This window comes from Pinus tabuliformis, chromosome 8, assembly GCF_031772625.1.
Source record: "Pinus tabuliformis cultivar Carrire ecotype Pingquan chromosome 8, CPIR1, whole genome shotgun sequence".
Lineage (NCBI taxonomy): Eukaryota > Viridiplantae > Streptophyta > Pinopsida > Pinales > Pinaceae > Pinus > Pinus tabuliformis.
Genome location: NC_142294.1, coordinates 543,313,798 through 543,327,621, shown reverse-complemented (window position 1 = coordinate 543,327,621; position 13,824 = coordinate 543,313,798). Strand labels below are relative to the sequence as shown.

The 13,824-nt window shown below is 38.8% G+C and overlaps 1 pseudogene; it reads left to right on the top strand.

Moving 5' to 3' along the window:
- The first annotated feature begins 12,152 nt into the window (after nucleotides 1–12,152).
- LOC149236573 (peroxidase 5-like) lies at nucleotides 12,153–13,443 on the top strand (annotated as a pseudogene).
- Nucleotides 13,444–13,824: the final 381 nt, after the last annotated feature.

Below are 13,824 nucleotides of genomic sequence, written 5' to 3'. Positions count from 1 at the left end.
GATGGGAAAGCATGTCTTCTATAATGGTTCCACTTAATTATCAACTACCCATGGTTTTCGACTTAGTTACGGATACCGATATGGGGCTTTTATGTGTCATATATTTAAGGTTTCAACCTGAAAACTAACAGTTTCACTCGGCCAAATGGACGAGTAATTTTCATCGAAGCCATAAAACGAATGCATTTTAGATAAAGTTCAATATAAACAACCAGGGCTTTTAATTTATTTAGTCATGGTTTCAATATGACTTCACAGTTTTACTGGGGAAAATCGACCGGAAACTTGCATTGAATCCATGAAAAGAAGGTATATTAGATAAAGCTTCAAATCAAGTTGCAAGAATATAAGACTTTTCTCTGTAAACCATTTCTTTTTCGGGAGGTAATAAGGCTATATTTTTTTTTGTTATTTTATAAAATTGTTTGGGGTTATTCTATAAAACTGTAAAATTGAATTCATATAATCAAAATGCTAAAAGGTCATAGTTTTGGGAACATACTTTAAAGTCAGTGACAACATTTTTTATGTTTATGGTTTTGATAAAGTAGTGATAATTAAATTACTCAAATTTGGAGTAAATTTGTGTAATCAAATTACACAAATTGTGTGGATTTGGTTAATTAATAATTTTGGGAACATACTTTAAAGTCAATGACAACATTTTTTTATATTTATGGTTTTGGTAAAGTAGTGATAATTAAATTACTCAAATCTGGAGTAAATTTGTATATTCAAAGTACACAAATTGTGTGGATTTGGTTAATTAATAAAATGAATATGGTTTATATTTTTTAAATATTTTTATTATTATTTAATATAAATTTATAATTTTATATTATTATTATTTTTTAATTTATAAATATAATTTAGTATAAAGTTATTTTAATATTAGTTGAGTTGAGAGGCTCATTCTACAACCCATTATGATGTGTAACCATGTCCAGTTAAAGAAATTGGACCCCTCTCGGTGTATGTTAGATCCTTTTTTAACATAGATCTATGCTAGTTTTACATTTTAGGAGATTTTTCACGATTTTACATTGATTGATTTTTATTTTTATTTGTTAAGGCATTCTATGGGGAAAAAATCAACCATATTAAGATCTAGTTTGGCCTAGGTTTGGTATGATCCTTAATGATTTTGACAACATAGAAGTTGCTAGGTCCAAACCATAGGTTAATTGTATCAATAATCTCACGACTCACATAAACGAGTTAGTTAAATCTTTAATAGTGTAATTTATTTAGCAAAACATATCAATATGTTAGAGAATAGTCTTTAGGATTAATCACATCGCAAGGATTGGGTCCACGTTTCGAACCAACTAATGTGGTTCATCCTCAGGACAAGGTGAGAAATCAATCGAGAGAATAAATAGCAGGGATGCATCACTGCACAATGTTAGCGGTTAGTGAAATAAAATTATTTAATTAGAAACTAGCCATTATGTAATAATAAATTATTTATTATCGAAAAAGTCACAAATGTATTAATTAAATAATCTAATAAAATAATAATATAAGCAAGGGTTGACCTAGTCAATAAGACGAAAAAAAGTAATTGTTATCATAATAATATTAATTAACTAGCCATTATAATAGATGATTATAATAATATTAAGTAATGTAATAAAATATTTCATACCAAATTAAATAACTAAAATCTTATAAATGTCTTATAACTATTATAAATTTATATAATAATAATAATTTGAAAATAATTAATTATAGAATTTTATATAATAATATACTATTAATATTATGAATTTATATAAAAAAATTAAATAAAATTAATAATCAATTTTATTATTATAATACTATAACTAGAATTAATAATATAATTATTTATTTATATGAATAAGAGGTTAAAAAAAATTAATAGCTTGAAATAACTTTATATTAAACATTACCAAACATTCAATACGAACTATAAGGGGGAGATAGCCACTTTATTGATAAAGAAAATAATAACTAACTACAAGAGGAGACTGGCTCCATCAATTCAAAACACCCAACCTGTGTCTAACAACAAAAATATAAATAAAAGCGAAAGAGAAAGTGAAATAAGATCCCTCCATCAAGAAAACAGGACAGTAATTCCATGTGATTCTGTCTTGTTCCTTTCTTTTGATGATCAGAGATGGCAGATGGTCTATCACGCCCCTAGGCCTACGGTAGTCTTCCAACCGTGTCCGGCAAGGTGCGGCACCACCGTGTACTTTCTTTTTAACAATACTCGCACACATTGACTACGCCTTTCCACATTATCATACTTAGTTTGTGTTTCGCAACCAGGTAAAATGCATTAACCTTTATACTTAATGAAGCCCATTCACATTTGTTATCCAATATGCAATTAACCAGAACAATAACAATTGCACACAAGTATAAAGGGAGGGGCAACTCCCGAACAAGTCTGCCCGATAACAATATATTATGAAAATCTTCAATAATACATCATACAAGTGTGCCTGGCAGAATCCAAGGCCAACACTTAGAAATATTTACAATTAAGGCAAGATAGCCTTTACAACCATATTCCAACCTCACTCGGTAGGAGGGTTCTCACCCGAGACACCAGAACTCCTCCAACTCGGTTCTGCACAAAACTGCCTTAAGTTCACTTCTGCGCATGAGATGTGCGCACTTTAACTGCGCCCTGTTTTACCCCTACTCCAATCGTAGAAGAGAGAATGCGTTGATCGAATGATGCTCCAAATGAAGCTCTGCGCCATCCATATATACGCTTGCTTGCCATTTGGTGAAGGGGTGTCAAGCCATTAGGCCGACCCCTTAAAATCGTTTTACAAGCCCCCACCTTAATATTTTGCAGGTCGGCCTTCGCCCATGGGCAAAGCCTCCCCTACGCCAAGTATAAGGCTTCGGCCTTCTTTCATTTCGCATTATTTTTCCAAGTGTTCCATCGCACTTGTTTGCTGTTCGTCGCATTGTTTGTCGGAGGCCCAGAACCGCCATTCACCATCGCTCGCTCGTCGCACGGGTCGCCCGACCATCGTGCACGGGTCGCCCGCTCGCCGGGTGACCGCACCCGCACGCCAGCTCGCCGGGTGACTCGCCTGTTCGTCGCACATCAGCTCGTCGGGTGACTCGCGCCCGCACGCCAGCTCGACGGGTGACTCGCCCACTCGTCGCACTGTCCGCCGGGTCGCCGTGCACGGGGCGCCCGCCCATCGTGCAATCGCGCCCGCACCAGCTCGTTGCACTATCCGCCGGGTCGTCGTGCACTGCCCGACCATCGTGTGAAGGGGCGCTCGCTCGTCGCGCACCTGCCCGAGTCGCGAGGGCCTTACATCCTCCTCCACCCGAAATTGTTGTCGTCCTCGACAACACACCATCCCGACAGCTCTCTACCGGGATCGTCATCACCCATGATGTAGACTCCTCCATATAAGGCAAACATCCCTGCAACGTATATAAAGCTCTATCTCCATCATGTAACACCTTAGTGACCAAATTGTCACCAAGACCACCATACCAAGCCATCATGTGCACTTCTGTTATGATACTCCAGCATAATGTCAACACATCTCTGTACACTTCGCGATCCCATGTCTGAACTAGTTGGGTAGCTAATCCAACCATCACGCCCAATCCATGAGAGTGAACATCCTCATGTCCTCATCAACTATTTCTCAAACATCAGCCACATCCTCGACTCATCAAGAATCTGCAAACCATGTTCAGGTCCATGGAAACCCCATCCATCTGCAACATGTCATGATGCTTGATGCCAAGCCATCCCTGCATCATCAATCATACCTGCTCAAACATGTTTAAGGGCTCACTGCCATGAGCAGCTAACAATGAGCCCCATCTTCTATGTCATCTAAGAAGATGTGGAGGGAGAAGAGCCTGAAGGCTCTCCCTCACTAATCAACTCAATCCATCTGTCAGGATCCTCGATCTCCATCCTTTGTAGATATGCCTCCCGATCTTCCTTCTGGATATTTGGCCTCACATATACCTCATCAACATCATCATCATCCTCCACTAACTCTAGCCTTCTTGATAAGTCCAAGATGCTATCTGAAAGTGATCTAATGACCAATGACTGCTCCACAAGCTTTGTCTCAACAGTGGACAACCGCTTGTTCACTTTCTCCATATCCTCCATTTGCATTCCTCCTAACTTATAATCAGGTTTTGTCACAACAATGGTTGGAACACCAATGGGTACATCTTCCCTTCCATCATAAATGAAGAGTTTCCTCAAATGTGGTATGACCATAGCCTCAAATTGTTTCATGAATTCCATCCCCAATACAGCTTCATAGTCATCAATTCGTACTATAGTGAAGTCCACCTTCCCGGTCCATTCACCAAGTGTAGTGTCCACCTATTCAGCTATACCAAGAATTCCCATAGGAAGAGAATTCACTGTCTTCATTTGTGCCTTCACCGGTACAAATTTCAGCCCAATCCTTCTCGCAGTATCTTCACTCATGAAGTTGTGTGAAGCCCCACTATCCACCATAGTGAGTACATCAGCACCTCCAACCTTCATCTGAACATACTCCAACCTGTTCCTTTCCGGGTCTCTTCTAGAAGTCACTTCCGTAGTAGCAGAAGCACCAAGTATCTGCATCATCCCCACAGAAGCATTGTCATCATCATCAGATTGTGCAGCAGTGGCCACCTTTGGTTTAGAGGGACAATTCTTCACCACATGTGGTCCTGCACATATCCAACATTTCAAAGGCTTCTTCGCTTTCGGACTATCATCCGACTTCGAAGCATCATCCTTCTTCTTTTCTTTCGGCTTGTCGGACTTCTTTTTCTCATTAGAAGTCTCATCATAGTGGTCCACCAACCTATCAACCGCAGCAAAAGCCTCCTCAAGTGTTCTAATCTTCTGCCTCTTCACCTCATTGCGTGCCCAAGGCTTCAACCCAATAATGAAGTTGAACACCTTGTCCCTCTCCGCCATGTCAGGAAGTTCCAGAGCTGCACTTGAAAACTCTCGCTGGTATGCTTGTAGGCTCCCGGTTTGCTTGATGAACTTGATCTTTGTCCTTGCTTCCCATGTTTCATCCTGAGGACTGAAATGGGTCTGCAAGGCCTTCTTCATATCATCCCACGAAGTGATGTCATCAGCATTGCCATTAATAATCTGATCCACCCTCCTTCGCCACCACATCTTAGCATCCTTTGTCAAGAATTGAGCAACCACTTTGACTTGTGTCTCCCCATCAGGTAGACTCAATCGTTCCAAGTACTGTTCCATGTCCCATAGAAAGTTGCCAAGAGTCTTTGCACTCCTTGTACCATCATAAGATTCCGGTTCTTTGACTTTCACATGAGGCACTCCTCCACCTGAGTTATGTCTCACGGCCCTCTTCAATACCGCAATCTCATCTTTGGCTTCATCAAGAGTTTTATTCATTTTGTCAAGAGTTCCCTTCAAGTTCACAATCTCTGCAAGACCCTGATCCCTTGATTCTTCAACCTCCTTGACCCTTACTTCAAGTTGTGTACACATAAGATCAGTGTACTCATACTGTGCCTTGAGCTCATCATGCTGTGTCTGGAGTTCTTCAAACTCTTCCTTGACCTTTGAGATGGCTTCTCGCTCCTTAGCAAGCGAGTCCACATCTTGGTTCCAAGAAGTCTCCAAAGTCTCCATTCTTTCAATCACTTTCTCAATGAACCCAAGAGTAGTATCCTTCATTGTGTCCTTCATGGTATGACTAGACCCAGCCTAAGAATGAGCTTCCATTTCTAACAACTTCTTGCCCTTCTGCAACCTAGTTTCAACCATTCAACGGCTTCCCCAAGTCACCTGCAATAGAAGCAACCCTTGTCTCACTTTGTGTGAAATGGTTTCCTTCACCTGCAAGAACCTTTTCCAAACCTTTATGAGCAATCTTGCTCTGATACCACCTGTCACGCCCCTAGGCCTACGGTAGTCTTTCAACCGTGTCCGGCGAGGTGCGACACCACTGTGTACTTTCTTTTTAACAGTACTCGCACACATGGACTACGCATTTCCACATTATCATACTTAGTTTGTGTTTCGCAACCAAGTAAAATGCATTAACCTTTATACTTAATGAAGCCCATACACATTCATTATCCAATATGCAATTAACCATAACAATAACAATTGCACACAAGTATAAAGGGAGGGGCAACTCCCGAACAAGTCTGCCCGATAACAATATATTATGAAAATCTTCAATAATACATCATACAAGTGTGCCTGGCAGAATCCAAGGCCAACACTTAGAAATATTTACAATCAAGGCAAGACAGCCTTTACAACCATATGCCAACCTCACTCGGTAGGAGGGTGCTCACCCGAGACACCAGAACTCCTCCAACTCGGTTCTGCACAAAACTGCCTTAAGTTCACCCTTCGTTTCACCCACGTCAAGCTCCGGTAAAATCTGCGCACTTATCACTTCTGCGCATGAGATGTGCGCACTTTAACTGCGCCCTGTTTTACCCCTGCTCCAATCGTAGAAGAGAGAATGCGTTGATCGAATGATGCTCCAAATGAAGCTCTGCGCCATCCATATATACGCTTGCTTGCCATTTGGTGAAGGGGTGTCAAGCCATTAGGCCGACCCCTTAAAATCGTTTTACAAGCCCCCGCCTTAATATTTTGCAGGTCGGCCTTCGCCCATGGGCAAAGCCTCCCCTACGCCAAGTATAAGGCTTCGGCCTTCTTTCATTTCGCATTATTTTTCCAAGTGTTCCATCGCACTTGTTTGCTGTTCGTCGCATTGTTTGTCGCAGGCCCGGAACCGCCGTTCACCATCGCCCGCTAGTCGCACGGGTCGCCCGCCCATCGTGCACGGGTCGCCCACTCGCCAGGTGACCGCACTCGCACGCCAGCTCACCGGGTGACTCGCGTGTTCGTCGCACATCAGCTCGTCGGGTGACTCACGCCCGCACACTAGCTCGCCGGGTGACTCGCCCGCTCGTCGCACTGTCCGTCGGGTTGCCGTGCACGGGGCGCCCACCCATCGTGCAATCGCGCCCGCACCAGCTCCTCGCACTGTTCGCCGAGTCGTCGTGCACTACCCGACCATCGTGTGAAGGGGCGCTCGCTCGTCGCGCACCTGCCCGAGTTGCGAGGGCCTTACATGGTCAGTGGAAAGAGAGCGCCTGCCGTGAACGTGAACATTTTCTTTGTGTACCATCACATTATATCATTTAGGGTAATTATTAACTTAATAGTTTAAATTTTGTATGAATTTGTTTATTTATTTTTAATTTTATCCGAGAGTTTTTTTGAATCAAAAGTATTAGTTATGAAATTTATCTAATGTTAAATCTGTGTATTTGAGAACACAATTTAAATAAAAAAAACTATGTTTTTAACCACATTAAAAAACATTACTAAATTTATATGAAAAGGTAGAGAATATAATAAAGTTAAAGTGCACCATTATTATTTGCATCAATAGACATGCCTATTTTAAAGTAGGGTTTTCTAAAATTTTAATTTAATTACAAAAATTAATAAGTAAATGGTAGGAATTAACCTTTATAAAATATTCATGGAATAATTTTAGAATTAACCTTTATAAAATATTTATGGAATACTTTTAGTAATAATTGAACGTAGTCTAACTTATTCTTAAGTAAAATTCAGAAGACATTATTAAAAACTTGAGTGTAAGTTATTTAAACGTGAGTGTTTTAGGGATTTTTTTAGGGTGCTTAATCCATTTATGCATTCAAAATTACATTTTAAACAACAAAAAATCACTTTCTTTCTTGAAATAATTTTAGGATATTTTGGTGAAAAATTCTATTTTATATATAAATTATATTGTGTCTTAATAATCATGATAAATAAAATATTTTTATTAATAATTAAAAAAAATAAAATTTATTTAAAAATAATTAGATCAATTTTATTTTTCATATTAATTTAAAATTATTAAAAAATATAATTAAAATTAAATATATAAAAAATATTTTAAATATTTTTTTAATGTATATTAATAATCTATCCTCATAATAAGCCAGAGTGGATAGCTCGAAAATTCTAACCATTAAAAATGCAATGATTCCAGAAAAAAAAATCTCTACATACAATACAAATCAAAAAAACGTCAAAACAATAACATATCAATAATATTAAATCATAATAGTGTAACCAAATGTATTTATAACTTAAAACTCACTTATAGCCCCGTGGTCGGGATGGTCGGCTTGCTGCCTCCCCACCCGGCTTCTATTCCCCTGGATGCATGATTTCGGCTGCTCCTGCAGCATAATGTTGTTGTTGATACTTGCTTTGTTGTGGGATGATGTGACTTTGGCTCCATTCCCAATTTAGCTTCGCAGCTTCGGCTGTTGTATCTACTCGCTTCAGCGATTATATGTAAATATTGCTTCTTCAGCAGAGATGCTCTTCCCCCCACTGAAAAACTTAAAACTCACATAAATTACCCTACCTGAAATTTTTTATGTTAATGATCTCATATATATACATATATTGTTACCTACACACGACCCATTTATAAAATATAACATCATTATAAGCAACCTTAATACTCTATAACATACCGTAAGCCACAGACGAAAGTTTCATGATATCCCACAAAATCCTACGACCCAACGTGCTTTCATTGGGAACCACACTAAAGGCTAAATCTACAGGGAGAGATTTAAGTTGTTTTAGTTATTAATTAATAATATTGTTATTTTTCATTTTTAAAGGTTATATTAAAATTTAGGATGTGAGAATGTTATTATTTTGAAAAATATATTGTAAATATAATTTTTTTATTTTATTTTAAAAATAATTTAATTTTGGAAAATATATATTTCCAAATTTTTCCAATATTTTTTTTCCCATGGAAAAAGTCGTAATTTCTATTAATATATAAGAAATTACATTTTGTAGATGCCGAGGCATATGCATATGGAGGCAAGATTGCCTGTCAAGATACATGAAACTGTACAGATAAGATATGAAAGCTTAAACGCTAATCTCTATTACTCCACGCAGGGAGTTTGTTATCAACCATATTATGTCTAAGCTTCCCTCAAAAGGAAGGGAGAAAAAAGTCCAAAATTGTATCGTCTCTGCGCAGAGAGAGATATACTATTTACCCAAACCAAAACTTTCATATATACAAACCATTAAATTAGATATAAGAAAAACATAATTTATACAATGAGATCAGAAAATATTGGGCTTATAGCCCAATTTGTCCATGTTCTACAAAAGGTCTGTGGTAGTATTGATGGTAGGTACCATCGATTTCCTCCTGTATCAGCCAGTCATTGTCCTGTAAATGCGCTGCCTCTTTTGAAAGTTGATCTGCCTCCGTGTTTTGTTCCCTGTAAATATGTCGACAGACAAAGGAGTCAAATGAGGATATCAATCTTTGAGCTTCTCCTAGAATATGCCTCAAAGTATATGCATTACAATGAGATGCATTGTTGAGCCAGTTACACACGATTTTGGAATCACCAAACAACTGAAGATGACTGCAATGTTGTTCTAAGGCGAAATATATGAGGTGTTTTGTTGTATAGAGTTCAGCAAAATTGTTAGTACCCTTGCCCAGGGTAATTTGGATTTTGAATATGTGAGTATCATTCAGGTAAAGAATGGATCCTCCACCACATCCTGCCTCTTGTGCAGAAGCATCAAAATATGCCGACGGTTTAGATTTGTCTATGATTTCAGGTTTGATGGTGCGAGGAGGGGCTATGTTATCGTCCTCAGGAAGGAGATCATAATCAGCGATGGTGTGAAGCAGAATAGAAGGCCAATGGGGGTCCTTGAGGTTGAATATGGAGTGGTTTCTAGCAATCCATATAACCCAGCAGGCTAGAAGGGGCATGTTCCTGGCTTTTCCTTTCTGTACCTGGCACCAAGAATTCCAAGCATCCTGAATGTTGTGACCGTGCCAGGCATTTAGGGATGGGTAGTGTGCAATGATACAGTTCCAATACTCTTTATAGGATGGGCAACTTAAGAAAAGGTGTTCGGTATTCTCTTCATCAAGTCGACAAAGATGGCACCGAAAAGGGCCATGAAAGGATCTTTTCATCAGATTGGCACCTGTAGGGATCTTGTCAAAGAGAATTTTCCACAGTAATAGGCGGGTACAAGGGGCGGCCTTGAGTTTCCAGAGTGATCTCCAGTTCGGGTCGATGGTCTGAGACTTAAAGGGATCCATGAGTCTAATGTATCCTTCTTTAGGGGAGTATGTTCCGCTCTTTGCGAATGCCCATATAACCTCATCTGGTTCATCTGTCAGGCGGATATGCGCCTGAGTGAGAGCTTCAATGTATTGCTGCCAGTCAAGTCGCCATTGCTCGGGGATGTCCAAGTCATGAGCCGATTTCCAAGCCTGCTGAAGAAAGGTAGAATTATTTCGATCTCCTATGTGCTTAATGTGGATGATGCCCCTGCTGTTTAGGTACCTGATCAAGTCAGCTGGTAATCTGTGAGCATTACCGCAGCCTACCCATGGATCCGTGCCAATACGAACTGCATTTCCTTCATTAATTCTCCATGTGATACCTTGTCGCAGTAGAGGTAGTGCATTCATCATCGCCTTTCAAACGAAATTTTTCCAATATTATATTTTAAGGAGTCGAATTTTTTCCATATCAATTCGCATTCAAATTCGATAACTATGCTATTTATAACTTAAAACTCACATACCTAAATTTTTTATGTTAATGATATCATACATATACATATCAATTCGAATTCGAATTCGAATTCGCATTCAAATTCGGTAACTATGGTATTTATACCTAAATTTTTTTTAGGTTAATGATATCATACATATACATATATTGTTAGCTACACACGACCCATTTATAAAATATAACATCATTATAAGCAACCTTAACACTCCACGGAGGAAAATTTCATGATATCCCACAAAATCATACGACCAGCCATCGGAAATAAAGATTATTTAGCAGGCTGCCAGCCTTAATGAGGTGATTCGGTGAGCGACCTGATTGCTTGATAAAGAAGAGAAGCTAGTAGACTCTGGCATGGAGTTTTGACTTTGGGACAGCGTGATCCAATCATGGTTTTAAAGTCAATGATCAATAAAGAAGAGAAGCTAGTTGGCTCTATCATCGAAGCAGCGTCATTCCTTGAATTCTTCTCCTCAGAATCAGGTAGAGGTAAGAGATGCCAGGCTACAAAATGTAATATATTGTGTACTACAATGCAACGCGTGACGATGGTATGTACTGATAATAATATGTAACAAAATGACCCCTCCTGAGCTTGCGGGTCGAAGGTGTCAAATAATGCGTGATACGAACTTTCCAGGGCATAGATTGACTTTGTCTGAGCATTTGGTGGCAGAAATACAACTCGAAACCAGTCACTGGCTTAGATTGACAATTTATTATAGTCGTACATCTATTAAACGTAGCGCATAACAATTAAATGTTTTATATTTCTACAACTTCCAAGCGCCTGTAAGGCCATGTTTGTAGAATATAAAATTTCGATGAAAGAAGATGATAATATTTGAGATATGTTTGAAAAGGAATTAGAGGAAAATCCAATGAAAGTGAATGAGAAAATGTGACGTCAGTTTGATAAGAAGTTACAGAAACTAGACCGCCACGTTAGGTCTTTGATACACCGCGTGCGGTAGGGTCAGATAAGACGCGTGACACTGCTTCACACTATTTTTATTTGGATCGTAGATTTTTATAGAATTGTATTTGAGAATCTTCAATCCACATATGAGTTCAAGAGAGAGAATATAAAGTAATGTAAGACTTTTAAACTTAATTTGATTTTAAATGTTAGAAATAATTTAAAATCTAAAAATATTTTAAGATCCAAAAAAACTAGTTTAATAATTAATAAATGACTTTGCTAATATCCATTGAATAACGCCATTCACACACTCAAATACTGTTATATACATCTATAAATACCTGTAGCTTCGCATACATGATTATCAATATTCAGTAGTGAACTTGACTACTAGTATCTCACATCTCAGGATTTTGAGTAGTCGCAAAGCGAACGATAAACTCCCAGCTGTCTTCCAAGGTGAGAACTTCGGTAGCAATAGATAGTCTTTCGGGATCCATATTTGTAAGCAAATTAATGTTTGGAATGACTTCATTTTCTGGTTTTTCTTGATGTCGGTTTCCAGGGAGGTGAAATGGCGAAGACCCTGTGCCATAAGGTGACCCTCTTTGCTGTATTATTTTGTGCCCTAGCTGGGGCTGCAGTAAGCGACAACCTTGTAGTGGGCTATTACAATACTATTTGTCCACAAGCTGAACCCATTGTGCGTCGGGTAGTTAGCACCGCGTTCCTTAACTTTCCTGGAGTAGCTGCTAAGCTTATACGGTTGCATTTTCACGACTGCTTTGTGAGGATAGGTATCAAAATTACGTTTGGTAATGTACTTCGCTAGACTGTAAATGAATGAGGTTTTTGAACTCCTGCACTTTCAGGGTTGCGATGGTTCCGTTCTCATCGATTCCATTCCTGGCCAGTTCGTAGCGGAGAAAGACTCTCCGGCTAACAATCCGAGCCTTGGTGATTGACGAAGCAAAATTGTAAATAGAGGCGGTCTGCCCAAAGGAGGTCTCGTGTGCAGATATAGTCGCATTTGCGGCTAGAGATAGCGCATCACTGGTATTGTCTTAAACATCACACATATAACGACCATTAAATTAATTATAGCATAGCATCACGGCAATGCTCAATGCTTTCAAATAATTAATCATTATTGATCGCAGGCATCTCCCATTCCCCTCTCCTGGGATGTTCCAGCTGGAAGAAAGGATGGAAATATTTCACTAGCTTCCAACATTCCGGGAAATCTACCTCCCCCTACCTTCAATGTAACACAGCTAACTCAGTTATTTGCAGCCAAAGGCTTATCCCAGGACGAGATGGTTACATTGTCAGGTATATTCTCAGACCTGCAAATCATTAACATGTCAATGCTAGTAGATGCTAATAATGGTTGAGCAAAAGCATATGTCGAGTAAAATCATGTTTGTGTTGTTTGGGCGAATGCAGGAGCACACACAATTGGTGTCTCCCATTGCACTTCATTAGTCAGTAGGCTCTACACTTTCAACGGCAACAATACGACGGATCCGTCCCTTGATCCGACATATGCTCAGATACTGAAGCAGAGCTGTCCCCAAGGCAGCCCCAGCAACGCCAACACGACCGTGGTCATGGATCCTCAAACGCCACTCATCCTGGACAACTTGTATTACAACGACGTTGTAGCTAAGCGTGGCCTGTTTACATCGGATGCAACGCTGCTTACAGATCCAAACACCAAATCCAGTGTGACTGCAAACTCGGGCCTTAACTTGGTCGGATGGCAGAAAAAATTTGCTGCCGCAATGATAAAAATGGGAGATATTAATGTATTGACTGGCAACCAGGGAGGAGTCCACGCCAACTGCAGGATTGCCAACAGTTAAAACATATTGGAAATTTCGTTTTCGTTAGCTTAAAATTTGCAAGTTTTGCTTTTCTCAACGATTAAATTACATGTGTTTCTTTTCGCAGCGTGTATTGGCTGCTACGTTTCTTTTCATTTTCATAAAATAATAAATTATCGCAAGAATTCTTTTATCAATTTTCATTTTCATAAAATAATAAATTATCGTAAGAATTCTTTTATCAATTTTGGGTGCCAGCATTTTATAAATTTTTATACCTATAATATTTATCAATTTTGGGTGCCAGCATTTTATAATTTTTCATACCTATAATGGTTAATTTTTTTACTTATAATTTTATACCTATAACCTTTATCAATTTTGGGTCCCAGCATTTTATAATGGTTAAATTTTATACTT